Genomic DNA, 18,070 nt, shown 5'->3' with positions numbered 1-18,070 from the left:
GACTCACAACCTCGTAGGTCTTGCATTTTATTCGGACTACGCGATCCTCAAGGCCACACCCGCTGTGCTTGACGACGTGTCCCATCTGACGAGAAACATCAGGCACTTTTTTCACGCTGCCATCACATCGGCTCCCTGGTTCAGGGTAAACGTCTCTTTTGTACCAAATAAGAGTGCCATCGATTCATCGCTTTCCTTGATTCAGCAACTCATCGAGCCAGAAGGTCTTAACGCTGCTTACGCCAATTTGCCTGATATGACAGATACGCTTCTGGCCAACGTCAGGCTCATCAATAGCGCAAATCAGACAATTCTGGCTGCCACTCGCATGTCTTCAACTTATGATGACGGTGCCATCCGTACTTACGAAACCACTTCAGAACTTTACCTGCTCTTCCCGATTGCCTTGGAAATGCCCCTTTATGGCGTCGAAATGCCGGAAAGACTCAAGTACGCCGGACTTGGTTCGGAAGTCGCTTCTGCCATCGCAACAATTGTCTTCGACAACGTGCATCTTTGGGACACCAAAACTAGGAATGAGCTACTGCTTAGAGCTGCCTGTTTCTTTGGCAAGCCACTGGCTGCCAATGAGCTCAAGTGGGAACACTGGGACCTCTTGATTCGTGTCCTCGCACTCAGGGTGCTATGGGTGACCGTACAGAGCGTTGTGAGCACCGATGCGCCCGTGGTTCTCCGCGGTCTTCAGCATCTGTCGGAGCAACAGCTCTTCTTCGTGGTCTGGTGCTTCATGACCTGTGGAGAGTCAGACGGCCGCGACCGCTGTAACCGGCCACTGAGACAAGTCTCAGCCTTTTCCAAAACGTTCGGCTGTTCTTCTGACAGTGCCATGAGTGCCCCTACCGAATGTCCGCTCTTCTAGAGTTGTGGCCCTAGTTAGCTATTATGTGCATCTCTACGCCATCGAGCTCCAGAGTGTTTTGTATCTAATTTTCCATCTCTGCAAACTCTAATAGTGTTATTCATTTATTCATTTATTTGAAATACTTTCAGCGCCCGACGGCATTACAAAAAAGGGTGGTTTTATATTGGCAGCGAACAATAATATAATGCTAACAAATGGCTTTATATACTGCGCTCCTGAAGTTGGTAGCGTCCGACATGGCGACGACGGATGCTGGGTTGTGGTACCAGTCAAGGTCACAGCAAAATGAGATGTGAGCTGGTCGAATGATGATCACTTCTTTTAAAACAAAGTTATGATATTAAATTTTATGAAAAAGGCTTGAGGTACACCGAAGCAGTTCTTACGAGTTGTGAATGCGAAAGCATGCACGTCATTCTTCCGCTCCCATATTTCGTCTGCAGCGTATTTGCGTCGACAGCAGAGCGCGCCCGTCCTCGTCACTCTGACCTTGGACGTTTCGTGTTACCCGCGCACTGACGGACACGCAGCGCCATGGGGCGGCAGTCGTTGAAACTGACGGGCAGCGGCCAATGGGAGCCTCGTCGACGCGCGCCAGCTAATAGTACCGAAGCCGAAATCCACGAGTTTTACTCCTGTCTTTCGGTATCGGGGACAGAAGCTGCTGTTTGGCTTGGCTTTTCGCGCGGTGTCATAGCTGCTAGCTGGCTTCGCTTAGAGAAAGTATTTAAGGTGCCGTTTAGCGCGGCTTCAAAGCTGATGACGTCGGCTCGCTCCATGGGACAGTTAATGCTTTCGCATTTATAAGCTAATTCTGGACCATTGGCGGAGCAAGGAGAGGTCAGGCAGATTGAAGGGATACTAGAACGACGTTACCGCGCTTATTCTTTTTTGTCTATACGTGTTCAAGGGAGCGGTATCACATCAGGCACACCTATCTCTTGCTGAAAAAGACACGAAAAATAATTTTAAAACGAACTAAACGATTTGCAAAGAGCATCTTGGGAATTTCGCTATCGCCTCGTCTGTAATGCCGATATAGGAACTTTGAAAGCTAGTGACGATAACTGTCTCGCCTCCGGCCACCACGAGAGAAGAGGGGAAGGAGGAACTCCCCTCTCCCCGACACTCTCTGTTGTGTATCCCAGACGCCGCTATTGTCTCTCTACAAGATTAGAGATTAACCCGTCACTCAAACTTCGTACAAAAGTGGCTTTGGAATCAGTTGCAGTTGCCCGATCGCTGGCGTGCTTCGGCCGTTTCGGTGGCTGGAACGGCTAGGACATCCTCTCGACCTCAGCCTCGACGCAGCTTTGCTCTTCCCGAGACTATCTACGTCACGATTGCGACGGATGTCACGTGCTGTCCGCTGGCTGCTCTCCGAGCGCTTGCCAGAGTGCGCTGTTTATAATGAGAAGTACAGCCTTTAGGCTCAAAATACAAACGTGCGATGGTCATTTGTGGATATTGTGGATCATATTCAGCCTATTTCTGAATACGACGGGTAGAAATTACAGAGAAGATGCAAGCGAGCTGATGAACTTCCAACATTGTAAAACCCGAGACTCAGGACAAAAAAAAAGAAAAGAAGGAAAAAGGGACAACACAGACACAGGTCTCTCACCCAACTGAACATTTATTCCCCTCGCCTATAAGAACCAGAAACCTCCATCACTCAGCCGCATGACGTCACACTGTCAAACACTCTCTCACTTAACCCTTTTCACAACTCTCTCCGCAGTTCGTAAAAAAAAAAACATTTCAGAGTTAGACGGAATCACTTCACCCCACCCTCAACCTTGACGCCGACACCAGACGGGAAGTACCAACCGCTCAACAGATCGCTGACTGAAACTAATAGTCCTGTCAGACGGAAGCTAAAATGGCATTTACGCCAAATGATATTCAGTGTAAATGTCATTTAGGCACTGCCACACGGCAACTCAAATGGCATTTAACCTAAATGCTTTTTCAGGTAAACCGAGTTCTCAAAGCGTACTCTCGTCGGCAGCGCTCGGCACATGTTACGGGATTTTTTTTTTAAAGGCATATGCTGCGGGAACAATTTTTACATCGTTTTAATTAAGAAAATAATTTGTTTAACGCATATTTTGCACACACTTTAGGTTCCTCATTGTTTGACCTACTCACGGCTCCAGTCATCCAGTAGGCCTAATGGCTCTAAGCAGCTGAACCTGTCATGTGCTCGCCTCGGTCGGCTCTCGGTTCTTTGGTTCCACTTGCGATGCGCTCCACATTTACGCGTTTTTACGATCTGCCAGCAAGAAAAGGCCACCTGTCAACTTACCACCCGCGAGACGTCGGCACTCAAGCTATGTGAGACGAGCACCTCGAATGTCTTCGGTAGCAGAAGCGGAACGGCGGGTTCTGCGCTGGCATACGGGCGAATTTAGAAGCCCTCGGTTTCCTCAAGACATATGTCGCAGTCCACCACAACACCAAACCTCAAGGAACATATTTGGGTAATATATAACTTTGACGGTGGGCGTAACCAACAGGAGCACGCAAAACAATTAGCGGAGTGGACGGCCGCCTACTATTTGTTTTGCGTGTGTAGGTTGTCGCAGCAGTGCATACCTCGAACGAGTACTACGTGCCTCGAACAAGTTCATTGCACGACGGGCTTGGTCGTGGTTCATACGAGGTGTCTTTGCCTAGCAGCGCTTTAAATTTCGCGTTTGTTGCTCAGGCAACAGCTCCCGAGGTCGGCTGACATGCTTTGTCAAATGTACTACCGCCGGGTAGAGATTCTGGGAAGAATGCAAGACGAAAAAAGAAGTAACTTTTCTTTAAGTGGTACAAATATTGTAAACGGTATGTTGTTCTAATAAACGTAGTGTAGGTATTCGCCACCGTGACCTTTTACCGGCTTTTACATTCCCGTTGACATGCTCCAAAAAGAAATAAAAAGAAATGTTGCATGAAGTAAATCTCTGAATGTTTCTATTTTTAGCTTTCTTTGATGTTGGATTATTCCATACTGTTTCAAAGCTAAATATGTTACATGTGTTTACATGATACGTGCACAATTCTATTCCATAACATTCTAAAATTTTTTTAATAAGGTACTGCATATATACATTGAATACAGTTGTTGCACAGTTGCTACTTAAGATATCGACATGTTCCAGAAAACACCTGCTGCTGGGGGCCACCATAGAAGTAGGCAAAGTGAGCTGGCTACATTACAGAGAAATCTACAAGTTCCTGGGATTACTGACCCTAATAACAAGTGGCAGTTTTTTGCAGCCATGGCCACTTGTCTGACATTCTCCTCACTTGTTTTCAGACGTGCAGTGCAAAAGCACGACAGAAAGCAACCTGTGTGAGTTACCTTCTGGAAAAGCAGCAATAAAACAATTTTTTGGGGCTGACAAGAACAGTGCAGTAGCCAGCGTCAGGGCCACCGCTGGTATGGACCCCAAGATACCCAAGACCAGTGGAGATGTCACTGATGATGCCGCGAGTTCCAGAACAGGCCGAGGACGCAGTGGTATAAGGGCCGGCACAAGTAGTAATGTGCAGCTGAGCTGACAAGAGTGAAAAGGAAAAGGCCACATAGCCGTAGAAGCTGCTTCAGCTCGGTTTTGAAGCAGTCCGACATGCTCCAGTAGAGCACTCAGAAGATGCGAGTCGCAGCAGCAGTGATGGCATTCCTAAATACAATGACTGAGCAAGAATCTCTATTCTATGAATAGCTGTTGTATTTAGTAGTAACAGATGAAACGAATTTGCTTAACAGTAGAGATTTGTGATATTTGTCTTTATCGTAACTTTTCATCATTAGAACTCTTCTATACCACACAGCTGCGAACTCCTGTCCACTCTTTTACCAAAGCGATGCAAATTAGGTGCTTGTGTTTAGGCAGTGGGATTATTTGTCTTTGAGGTATCGCAACAATCGATTATGCTGTACATGACAAGTTTAGCCAGTACGGTATGACTGCTAGCCTGGTGATACCCAAACGCACATTGGTACGATGCACATACAGATCGAGATGGGCAGGGGCAACACCTCCTGGATAGCAAGGTAGTACTGAATTCACTACACCTACCATGGTTGGCCTTACTTTACAAATTGCACATGACTGCTGCATCTGCTTTTGGCTGGGGTTAATGTTCAATCGGTGAAGCACTGATTAACCATAAGTCACAGTTGAATACTGACTCGCCACTCGTGTCCAATCGATGTGTTGCGGTTGATCAAGGAAGATAGTTGATGTAGTAAATTCACTATGTATGCCTTGCTATCTAGATGGTGTTGACAAGGGCACTGAATTTGGGATCCTTGGGTACTGCAGCCGGAGTGTTCGTCTCACGTGCTCCCAGCTGCAGTGCACTAACGCACTCGGCCACCAATCCCCTACCACCATAAAAGCCCGTTCACACACCTGCGTTCGGAGCGACCACTATGCTTACGAACGAATGAAACAGCTGCGACTTCATAGACAACTGTGCGCGACGTGTACACACACATGGAACCGCATGCAACCACACGAATCAACAGCCAATGAGAAATGAGCTCTAGCTTTTGCTCCTAGCCAATAGGAAGCAACCCAGCTACGCTTACAAACATGGCGAACGGTTTCGCGCCCGATGCCAGGTCCTCACCGGAGCAGCCGGAGGTTTCGGCTACGGCGTACAGTCACGAAGATCTGCTGTGTGCTTACAATAGCTGTGTAAGGGCTGGTTCAGACGTCTGAAACAAACCCGTTATCCACGACTGCGTCCGTTGTGGCCGGAACGACCGCTCTTCGCCGCGCGTACACTCCTGCAACCACCGCAACAAGCGCAGCGGGTCGGCAGCACGGCGACCGCCTCTCCGCCGCCGTCAGCTGTTTTAGCGGTGCCTCTAAAAAGAAGGGGACGCACTGCCACTCGCTTGCGTAACAGAAAATACACAAACCACCTTCTATGACCATAAACTTTATTTTTTTTTATTCTTCAAGATACGCTTGCAGGGTAGTGCGTTAAAAAAAGAAAAAAAGATGCGCCGTCTTACACGATCACGACTTCAATACACGACTTTGCCAACAATACAAATCTTGCTACACGCTTTTTTTACGATTATAAAAGACAGTGTAATCTTAGCAGCGATATAGCAACGTAGAAATATAATTTCGTGATCAGATAGGCGTTGCGAGCGAGACGTTGCGAGCGTTCAGGATTGCTAACACTAATCACCTTTCTCGGATGACGAAAACGAGTGAAAATTCGCATCCTTTATACGGTACGCACCAGTAATACCTTGGACTTGAACACACGCATGGAATGGGCCAAAAAAGAAATCCGGGCCATGTTCGAGGACACAAATGCTAAGAAAGCACCACTGCAGTCGAAGTAAACAAACACGACGGCACGGGCGTTTCTGCTGTCTTGAGAGTGCCGCCACGATATCGCCGCACGAGTAGGTGGATCTTCCCTTCTAGTACGTGCTGGGTTATCATAACGACACACGACGAAAATTCACAGTCAATATCGCTTTTACGGGGAACGATGAGCTTCCACCACGCCGTCCACGTCGACGATCACCACCGACGCCATGTTTGCAGCTAGGAGGAGGCCGGCACGACCGCCATGCAACGCGCCCGACAGAGCTCTCCTCGACCTGTGATTGGTCTGTCGCTCCCGTCGTTCCCGGACGTAACGGAGAAGTTCAGCCGGGCTTAGCTCCTTGCGTTGCGAACGAACACGAACGAAACGACCGTTTAGCGCTTCGCTGCTATGGCAACTCGTCGTTCCAACCGGTTGCATTCGTTCGTAAGCGTAGTGGTCGCTCCGAACACAACTGTGTGAACGGGCCTTAAGGCGACTGTTCTCATAAAAGCCAGAAGCGGCAATGCTTTTCATACCAATTTGCAGTCACTGTTGAGCGAATGTTGTCCTGTAGTAATCCTTTCACCACCAAACACGCAAGCACTTTGTACGCTTCGACTTGCCATACGCTTCGATAGTATACACCAAGACACTGGATAACCATCTGCCTCTCAACTCTTCCAAATGTTGTCATGCTAGTCACCTGCAGGAAGACCACTCATAAGTAACCGATGCCGATGCTGACTCAAGCTGGCGACACTCTTTAATGCGGTCAACAGACCATACTACCTAGAATTATGTTCAACAACTGGCTCCAGTTCACTGCACATATCAGCAAAGTTCTATTCAATGTCAGGTGGATGCTGGTGTTTGGCACTTGGGTCTTTGAGGGCATGGCTGCTGACACCCCAAATAGCTCCCCTTTTCAGTCAGGGATCTTGGAAGTTTGATTGGCCCTACTATCCCAAATTAAGTGCTAAGCAATAAGGTGCACTTTGATGTCTGACCTGGCAGTGTAATATGCGTAAAGTAGTCTCCTCTGAAAAGAAGTGTACTGAAAGCTTAGTATTTCTTACTGTAGATTTTGAAATGTGATTGGAACTTATCAAACATGTCACGAAAGTCTTCAGTTGTCTTCCTACTTTCTTGCGAGATGTCTGGGCACATTATTTTTCAGTTATCAGTCATTAGCGAAAAGGGTAATATGTTGACATAAAGACACAGAAACAGATGTCCTGCTGAAGGTTTCCATCCTAGAACCAGAATGCAGCCTTGAAATTCTCCTATGTGGGACACTCATATCCAACTACTACCTTCCAGTCGACCGTTGGGCCGTGTAGCTTGCGGAGGGCGACAACGAAAACCGTCCTCATTGTTCTCACTGTTGCGTGCGCGTAGTTGCACTCTACCCGCGACAAAGTTCTCGATGCAAAGGTCAATGCAATCTTCTCCCACTTGGCTCAGTACAGCTTTCAGCCCGGACGGAGAGGAATCGCAAGCCAGCATTATGGGACGTGACACATCGTAGTGTGCTAGAATATCTGAGGGTTCTAGCAGACTCTTGGCGCGCTTGTACGCCTCTGCTTCCGTCTTCGTTCAGGCCCACAGCTTATCCTCATCCAGAAGGTGACGAAGCGGTTCCAACACATGGGTGGCTCACTTCAGAAAGCGACCATAAAAGTTCAAAGCTCCCAAGAACGACTTTAGTTCTGCCTTGTTCGTCGGTTTCGGAGCTCTTTTGATGGCCTGCACATTTTCGACCGTAGGTGTGACGTCGTCTTTGTTGATACGGTACGACAGGTACGATACTTCCTTAACTGGGAAAGAGCACTTGTCAGCATTCAGACGCAGGCCGTCGTCCTGGATGCGCTGCAGCACCCTCTGCAGCCGATCGTCGTGTTCAGCTACCGTTTGTCTGCCGATGAGAATGTCATCCCAAATACCCTACACTACTTCAAGGCCGTTCAAGAGTTCTTCCATATAAAGCTGTAGGGTCCTGCCGGGCACTGTTAGCTTAGTATGAATGGAAAGAGAAGTGCCTAAGGAAAGGAGTGGAACGAAGTTTCAACCAAACGGTTTTCTTCAGGTATACTAAAAGGGGAGACGACAGATCAAAATATATATACAATGTATATACAAAAGGCGGAGGTAACACATGACAGATGTGACGTCTTGGAGTCGGAGCGGGGGAAAAAAAGTTGTCGAGTAAGGTGCAAGAGGTCTGGTTAACAAGTGGAGGAATACGGGCCGGGGGGGGGGGGGGGGGGGGGAGCTCGTGACCACCCAAATTTTACATATAAAAACAAAAATATAAAATGGAGAGAGAGCGGAGCAGGTGAAAGGGGGATGTCTAATAGCCGAGAGACAGTTTCTTGTCTATACCGGGAGGGTATAGACAAGTATTTCAAAATTAATCTGTTTTCTGCCTTTTAGCGTGAGGTGGGTGTGTGGATGCTTGATCTGCCGACGCACACTCGCATGTTCGGTTCAGAATGTTTGTTGGAGGAGAACTGTTTAGATACGTGTGTGGAGAGGTCATGTTAAAAATGGCCCGCTCTTTCAAGTGTGACAAGTCTGTCGGAGTCGTTCGTGGAGTAGGTGGTCGATTTTGCCGATATATAATAAGTTCGGAGAGAGTGTGCAGGAAATAATGTATAGCTGATTAGAAGATTTACAGGTGCGATGGCTGCCAGGGATTCTTATTGGCAAGTAAGGAGGAGGGCCGGTGTGTTGGCACGTAAGACATTACAGGGCGCCGCACGGCGTGGTACCGGGGAGCAAGGTCAGAGGTTTTGTGGACCGGGTGTTGTGTACTTGAAGGGATCGTAAGTTGGGCTGTCGACGGTAAGTTAGGGCAGGTGCTTTAGAAATAACTTTAGAGTCGACGAGGTGGGAAGTGGCGTTCATGTTTAGTTTGCCAAGCCTGGGTATGGAGGGATGGAACGTGAAGATGGGGGGGGGGGGGGGTTGCATGGTTTAAATCTTGGTTAAGGCAAGAGGGTGTCGTGCCGCGAAATGTTAGGGAATCTGTTGACGGAAATCGATGTCGTCGCTGGAAATCCTACGGAGGCAAAAGAAGTGTGAGAAGGAAATAGAGTTGATTTGGGGTCTAGGATGGTTCGAGGAGTAAAGAAGGTAGCTATGGCTGTCAGTGCGTTTATAGTGCACTGAGGTGTGGAATCTGTGACCGTCACTAGTGATTTTTAAGTTTAGGACGTTGACAGATCATTCCGATGTCAGTGAGGTAGACTTAAGGGAGGGGTGGGCGTTACAGAGTGCATTGGTGAAGCGGCCAACTACGGGAGGAGGGTCGAAACCAAAGATGTCGTCAATATAATGACCATAGAATTTAGGGTGCGTGTGTGAAAAGGAATTAAAGAACTAGTGCTCGACGTAGCCGACACAAAGATTGGCGAACAAGGGACCCATCTTAGTGCCCATCGCTACACCACATTTTTGGCGATAGAAGGAGTAGTTGAATTGTTTGTTTTTTTGTTTGTTTTATTTCGGACACAGGGTCCCAAAGGACAAAAGGCAGATAAGCTCTGCCTGACGAGGTCCAGTCCCCTCATTACGCTGCATCAGGAGTCAATAGAAAAAAAAAACAAGTACAAAACATCGGCAAAAAACAAAACATCGTCAAGAAACAGCAGTGCAATATTATTGGTACCATTACCTCCGCAAGTATAAAAAGTACACGTCATATTTTAGTATTCGAAGGCGTTTAGTGTTAAGACTAGTTCGGCGAAGCGGATTACGGCGTGAGATGCGAGATTTTGAGAGGGACGCTGATCAAGAAAGTGTGGAGAGCCCGTGGTCCTTCGGCGTAAGGAATTACCGTGTAGAGATATGTGACGTTCATTCTGAAGTGGATAGTTTCGGGAGTCGGGGCCAGATTAGATAGGCGTTGGAGGATGCCTGTTGTGTCTTGAACATAACTGGACAGGTTTCGTTCAATAGGCTGATGGACCGAATCAACAAAAGCGGAGATGAAGTAAGTGAGACAGAATATGGCGGACAGAATATGTCGGCCAGGAGATCCAGCTTTGTGTATTTTGGGAAGGAGGTAGAATGAGGCGGCGCGGGGATGACGAACAATAAGGCAATTTGCAGCGGGGTGAAGGGTGTTGGTTTCGATCAGGAGCCTTACGGTGACTGTAATTTTATCTTGGAACGCGGCGGTGGGATCAGAGGAAAAGGGTTCGTAAAAATCAGGAACGGAGGGCTGTCGGAGAGCCTTTTCGGAGTAGAGATTACTGCGCCATGGACACCACGGCTCCACCCTTATCAGCTGGCTTGATTACGAGGTCAGTGCAGTTTCGAAGGGATTTAGAGCGGTAACTTATTTTCGGGTGGCATTGCGGTATTTAGAGATTAGGTTGCTAGACGAGTTGGCAAGGATGCTACAACATGCTTTGATTGAATTGTCAGTTTCAGGGTGTTTTGGCGGGAAGTGGGGTCCAGATACTAGTCTTCGATTTAATGGTGTCGAACATGATGCGGGTAAAGTTAGACGGATGCTGGGTGAAGTGGGCGTCTAAGAGTAGGCAACAGAAGAACTGTTCGCTCTCTACTTGTAAAGGAAAAAAGTCAGATAGGCTTTGAAGTGCAGGGACGAAGAACAGGCCCCTCAATGAGATAACGTGTTAAGGCGCAGTGGGGGTAAATCGTCTGGAATGATAGCATCATTGCATTGGACGGCAGCCTGATCACTTCGCGGCAAGAGAGGGTACTGTTTCCTTGATTAGTGGCGAGACCATCGATATATCATACGAGTTGTCTTCAAGAATTTTGTCGACAAGTTTGCGTGAGTGAGAATGGAAAGATGAGGCAAGGAACTTGAGGAGTCTTTTAACGACGGTGAGCTTTTGGTGTAACTGGGCACAGTGGTTATTATGATATCTCAGATGTGCCTTCACTAGGTGGAGAACACCATTATCTAATATTTGATTGTGATACTTTTGAAGGGCCGGAGGGATTCTCATTGGCAGATTGGAAGGAGGGCCGCTGTGTTTGCACACAAGACATGTCGGGGTGCCGCACGGCGTGGTACCAGGGAGCAAAGTCTGAGTGGGTTGCGGACTGGTTGCTGCGTACTGAAAGGGATCATAAGTTGGGCTGTCGATAGTAAGTTGGGCGGGTGCTTTAGGAATAACTTTAAAGTCTACGATGTGGGAAGTGGCCTCCATGATTATTTTGCCGAGCCTTGGTATGGAGGGATGGAACGCAAAGATGAGGGGATTGCGGACTGGTTGCTGCATACTAGAAGGGATTGTAAGTTGGGCTGACCACGGTAAGTTGGGGCGAGTGCTTTAGAAATTACTTTAGAGTTTACGAGGTGGGAAGTGGCGTTCATGATTAGTTGGTTGAGCCTGGGTATGGAGGGATGGAACGTGGTGATAAGGAGGTTGCACGGTGGTTTAGATATTGGTTGGGGAAAAAAGGCCTCGTGCCGCGAAATGTTTGAGATGCGACTGCTCGCATTGCGCAGAAAGCCGAGTGGGGAGCTACTTTATAAAAAAGGCGGTCATTGTCGTAAAAAGGCACTCAAGTGGATTCTGCGATTGTCTATTTATTGTCATAACTCAATGTATGAACTCTAAGCCTCCTAAAAAACCTGAAATTACATACAAGGGCGGCCGATTTCCCCATTGAAAATCCAATCAAAGATTTTGGCACGTCCTCTTTTCTGCCCCGTGGCGCAGAACACCAGGGGGTGCCGCCGGACGAGAAGGCAGCAGGGGAGGGCACGTGGCAGCCAATTACGAATGATGGCTTCCCGGCAAACAAAATTTTCGAAAACGTGCGCCTTCGAAAAATCAGTCTACCGAGAAGCAGTCACTCGCGATTGGCTGTTGCGTGCCCTCCCCTGCTGCCATCCCGTCCGGTGGCACCCCCTGGTGTTCTGCGCCACGGCACAGAAAGGGTGGCGTGCCAAAATCTTTGATATTGTATTTTTAATAGAAAAATCTGCTGCCCTTGAATGTAATTTCGGTTTTTTTTAGGATGCTTAAAGCTATTAGATTGAGTTATGCCGATAAGTAGACGATGTCAGAATTCACTTGAGTGCCCTTTTAAAGGGATACTACAACGAAATTTCGGCGCTCATTTTTTGATCTCTATATGTTCAAAAAAGCAGCATCACATCGAACATACCAATATCTTGTTAAAAAAGTCACGAAAAGGAATTTTAAAACGAATTAAACGATTAGCAAAGAGCACCTGGTGGATGTCGCTAGCGCCTCGCTTGTAATGCCCGTTTAGGAACCTTGACAGCTAGTGACGGAGGTTGTCTCGCCTCCGGCCACGACGAGAGAAGAGGGGCAGGAGGAACTCCCCTCTTCCCGAGAATGTCTTTTGTGTGTCGCAGAAGTCGCTATTGTCCCCCTCCAAAATTACTCAAGATTAACCCGTCACTCAAAACTTGTACAAAAGCAGCCGCTTCGGTAGCTGGAACGACTAGGCCATCCTCTCGACGTCAGCCTCGCCGTAGCTTTGCTCGTCCTGAGACGACCTACGTCACGATTGCGTTGAATGTCACGTGGTCTCCGCTGGGCCTTCTCCGAGCGCTTGCCAGAGTGGGCCGTTTTTAACGAAAAATACAGCCACCAGGCTCAAAATACAAACGTCCGATTGTCATTTACGGATATTGTGGATCATATTCAACCTATTTTTGAACACGACGGGAATATTTCATATTTCGTTGAAGTATCCCTTTAAGTTGTTGACGGAAATCAAAGTCGTTGCTGCAAATCCTACAGAGGCGAAGGATTTGTAGTCTCAAATGCCTTTTTATCTCCAACATTGGTTTGCTGATAAGACAACGCTGCACCCCGTTGTCCTGTCCCGCGTACCGTACACCAGACGGTCCCGTAGCATGCCGACAAGTTCTTACCAAAGTCGCAGTGCTCGGAGAAGCGGCGCTGGTCGGTGACGAAATTTGCGATGGATTCTCCAGGCTACTGGCTACACTTTTGAAACGCAAAGCACTGAACAATCACTGACAGGCACGGTGGGAAGTGGAGGGGGAGCTCCGACACAATGTTCGCATAGGGATCCTACCCGCACACACGACGAGCCTATGACGGCGTAGATTGTCGGTCCACAAACACTACACAGGACTGCGCGTTTTGGGGACCCCTCGACGATGTTATGCGCGGTAAAGAAAAAGTTTTGTCGCTTCTGGTACAGGGGCCACGCTTCAACCCTGTTCGGGTTAAACTCTTCTAGATGTCCCAGCCTCCCCATGATGACAATGTTAGGCTCATCCTTTTCCGTCATGTGCTTTCGTCGTTGCCAAGTTGCCACGAAGCTGTTGTTGCTCCAAAACGTGTGGTTGCGTGCCCCGGAGTTGGAGGTTCTTCCTTCTCGCCGCTCCAAAACTTTGTTCAAGCGGCTAACTTGGTGGTGTAGAAAAGGGGAGTTAAACAAGAGGCACATGGTTTATGACGAGTCCCCGGAATGGCAGACGGTTCGGTATAACCAGCTTGACTCGACTTGGCTTGACTTCTGCTGACTCGCCGATGTTGCCAGGCGCACACACACAGCACTTACAATGCTAGATTCCGTTTCGCTTTAAGTGCAAGATCCAGGCTTTCAATGCCGCTACCAATCATGCACGCTCATGTATTGGGAGCATCGTTCAGGGCAACATGCTCATGCTCACAGCTTCAGCTTCACTCGCGCGTGAAGTAAATGAAACCTTAGCCGCTGTGTCCACTCTAAATCTCCAAGCCAGTGGTAAGCTGAAATTTATCCATCACTGCAAGAAGTAGGGAGTGATGCCGAGAAGTCTAGGAGGGTCGTCACATGTACGGAATTGACTGATCGACGCGCAGTTCCCTGCAAGATGATGTCCTCGGTTGGGCAAGGTTCGAGGATCTTGTATGTTATCAGGAACATGTGGTTACACAGGATCCGTGGGGACACGGCAGTCCCATTGACTGTAACCTTATGTGCCTGCAGCGTCACTGCTTCCCGAGTGCTAGTCAGTGCCAACCACTGGAACATGATCACGACACTGCCTCAGCATCCCAACGTTGAAATACTGGAACGGGTAGCAGTGACCTAGGAAAGCCAGAAGAATCGCTGTAGTTGGATAGAAACATTTCAACAGATGCATCAGTCTTCTAGGCATAAAATATCTTGCACCTTAGACATATAATTCTCAAAATTGAAAATTCAATAGGGAAGCAGAGCAGTCCAAATTTCACCACGCAGCTAGCTTGGAACATTTCTTTGAAACTCCACAAAAGGAGAACGTTCTGTAGCTTCTAAACAAAGTATTTAAAGTGTTAGAAGCTGGCACCCTTGTCTCGTATTTGGAAACAGTTATTTAGTCATTTTCACTTCATCAAGCATGCACACCGATTCCCGTTTTCTTACAATTGGGAAGATGGTCAATCTAGTTGTTTTATTCACGTTAAAGCGAGTTAAAAAATAACTTTACAATGTTGACAGGAGCTATATCAGTTAGTTTTGAGTGACACTCAGTAATAAGAAAACAAGTGATTTTCGTTTTAATTTGTGAGTTTGAAACAAGATTGCCTGAAATTTTTAAGAGCTGGAAAAACCATGCAGTGATATTATTTCTACTAGTTCAAACATCAATATTTTTTAATAAGTCGCATTTCGTTACAATAAACTTTTTTCTTTTTTTTTTTCTTTGCAAAAAGGGTACATACTACCTTTATTTTGTTTTGGTAGCCGCTGGCGCTGGAACTTGTGTCACAGGTGGCAGTCGTACAGCGACGCTTTGATCTGCGGGAATCCTGCAGCAGTTCGGTTATCCCTTGTGAGTTTAACCATTGAGCGGTCTCGGTGGCGCTCACGATCTTTGGCCAGTCGCTTCGGAGGGATGCGATCACTTTGCAGTGGAGTGCCCCATGACGTGAAAGTTGGCGATGGTGCTGTCGTTCACAGTGGAGTGTGGCTTTGCAGCGCCGACTCGATTTCTCATTGGGATGGTTAGGTGCACACAAGTCACCTGGTCAGCATAACAATATGTAACGCCGACACACATCCACAAGGTACCTGATCACGTCGTCGGCATCAACCAAACGCTTGCTTGAAGACGTAGTACGTTAGTAGGTACGGTAGCCTGTTTTCAAATCAAAGCTCGCGGAATCCGTCTACGACGAAGATGGCGGACGACCTTCTCAACAGCCGGAGACGCTCGAACCAAGATCAACTCATACCGCCGTGATAGTGACGGCGGAAGCGCGACACGGCATCCAGAATCCCTCGCAAACGTAGAAGTGAACACGGCAGGTGGAGGAACGCTGAAACAGCTGGACCATGGACCATTTAATGTCACAAAAATCCTGGACCGGAAAACACTTGGCGCTATCAGTGTATCATTTTGAAAGCGCTACAAAAGCACGTCGGGGAGACAGGACTTCTGGACCAACTTAGAGTGCATGCGCGTGTGATGTACGTGTGTGCTATTCTTTCCTCTAAACTTCTGTACTCCTGCTTAACCTTCCCTAAGGAGTACCCACACCAAGAACTTGGGTTGACTTCTCTAGATTTGTAATAAATGTTTCTATCCATCTGAGTAGGTTATAGACATGCAGGGTGTCACAAAAAGAAAAATTTACGGGTTTTTTTTTTCACCCCAAAAATAAACTAGGCATCGCCGAACGCTCATTCTCCGCCCAAAGGTAGCGCTAGAGGTCACAACCAGATGCCAAAGTTTCAGCCCGATTTGTTACCTTATTCAAAAGTTATAAATGATTTTCTCAAAAAATTTAAATGGGAAAATGAAGCTCATTTTTGCCCGTTTTCGGTCTCGGGTACCCATAAAGCGCCATGTATTCGAAAACTCCGTCGGCCGCAATTTTCCTGACCTCTGGCGCTACCTTTGGGCGGAGAATGAGCGTTCGGCGATGCCTAGTTTATTTTTGCAGTAAAAAAAACCTCTGTATTTTTTTTTTTGTGACACCCAGTAGTTATGGAATGGCGGGTGCGAGCATTTGCGTGTCATAGCTCGTTTTCGCGTGTCTATATCACATGAGCGAATGACGTTTTAGTGAACGGCGTCGTTATAGCAAATCGACGTTTTAGCGAATAATGGGGGCACGTACTAACCCCCACCCCGCACTGCACTTACGCTACTTTGCGGCGGCAGTCTGTGGCGGCTCATTACAAAAAATGTTAACCCACTTGGCCCACCCGTGGACGCTGCTTCGCGACGGACGACTATTCTTTAAAGTGTCATTCGGTGAAACGTCGGCTTTCGCTAAAATGTCTTTCAATCAAGTGAGTGGCTCCCCGTTTTCGCAGTGACCACGTCTCACCACTTCGATCGACGGTTAGAGTACAGGTTAACGTTTCTGAAAAGTTGCCCAACTATCAAAAGGTTTGTATTCCTTATGTGTCTGTCCTCGACTAGCGACAAATCTGGAATGAGAGGACGTTGCTGTACTCCAGACTAAATTACAACTTATTTGAGAGTGGAATAACGAGTTTAATAATAATTACGATGTTACATATGTTGATCAGACTTATAGAGGAGGTGGTGTACCATACCCACTACTTCTCATAACTTAGAAATAAATGAGGAAATAATATGACTGTTACATGACATATTCTTGGAAAAAAATAACACCGACTAAGCTTGAAACCGTTGACAATCTCGATTTTTGGTGAGTTAATGATGTATTTTAGTCCGCAAAAAATGTTGACAGCAATTATAGGCGCGAAAAATCAACAGGAAGCTAATGAACAGCCGGGTTGCGCTGCTCGGTCAAGCGGTGTCAGGTCTTGGGGGAGACTAGGCAGGTCATGGAAGTATCAAGGAGGTGTTGCCCAAGCCCGTGCGTGTAACTCGCTCCAATAACCTTCCCATCTGCACTTAATGCCGAAATGCATTATAAATAATGTAGCTCATGTTTTGTGCGCGTGTTCGCATGGCGGTGGCATTGGGGCAGGCTGGCGTGTGTGTGGGCGGGGGAGGGGGGAGGTCATAGTTGAAGTGAAGGAGGAAGCTAGGGATCAATCCCGAAACCTCTCTGTCTTAAGCAACATGTACAGGGTGAGGTTTTCTTTCAAAGAAAGCCCAAGCTAAAGTCGCCTTCCCCCCCCCCCCCCCCAAAAAAAAAAGAAAAAAAAAAGAAAAAAAAAGTTTAAACATAAAGCAGATTGCAAAGATCAGATACTTGACGGATAACGTGGTAACTGCTCTGTTGTGTTCGCACCGACAGTGTCGTCTTGTGTACGTGATATCAATGAGGTAAAAGTCCCTTCTCCACTAATGGCAAATCCAAATTATACTCCATCTCACAAACATCTGCAATGCAGGCAAAGGCATGGGCACGAGCGCGTGGCTTTGGAAACTGCCTCATATGCACGAGTTGTCGTACAAACAAAACCATTTTGCTGAGCTAGGCTCATGTGCCTGTGCCTTTGTCTTTACTGCAGACATCTGTGAGATGGAGTAGAGTCGTGAAACAGAGCAACGTGGTTCAGGAGGTATTATACGTGGCGCTAACTATTCCCGCCCCATATGTTTATGGCGTCAGGAACGAGACAGCATAGGAAGAGTGGCCTTAAAGGAACACTGACACCCCCCCCAACATTTTTTTTTTATTTTTTGCCAGGCGCTTCATTATGGTGTCGGAGGACTACCCAATTAATATTTTGCAACAGAGTAGCGTATTTTTTTAATAAAGCCAAAAGACGCAACTCCTCGAAACCGAAACCCGACGGAGGTCGGAGAAGTGGAGAGAAGAGAGTGAGTGGCGGAAGTCACGTGGCTACACCCGACCGTGCGTTTTTTTTTTTTTTTTTTTTTTTCTTTTCTTTGGTAGCAGACGACAGGACATGCGGCGTGCGATGCGGCGTGCGGGA

Source organism: Ixodes scapularis, unplaced genomic scaffold (assembly GCF_016920785.2).
Source record: "Ixodes scapularis isolate PalLabHiFi unplaced genomic scaffold, ASM1692078v2 PGA_scaffold2__306_contigs__length_199485367, whole genome shotgun sequence".
Taxonomy (NCBI): Eukaryota; Metazoa; Arthropoda; class Arachnida; order Ixodida; family Ixodidae; genus Ixodes; species Ixodes scapularis.
Note: the sequence above shows the minus strand (reverse complement) of the source record.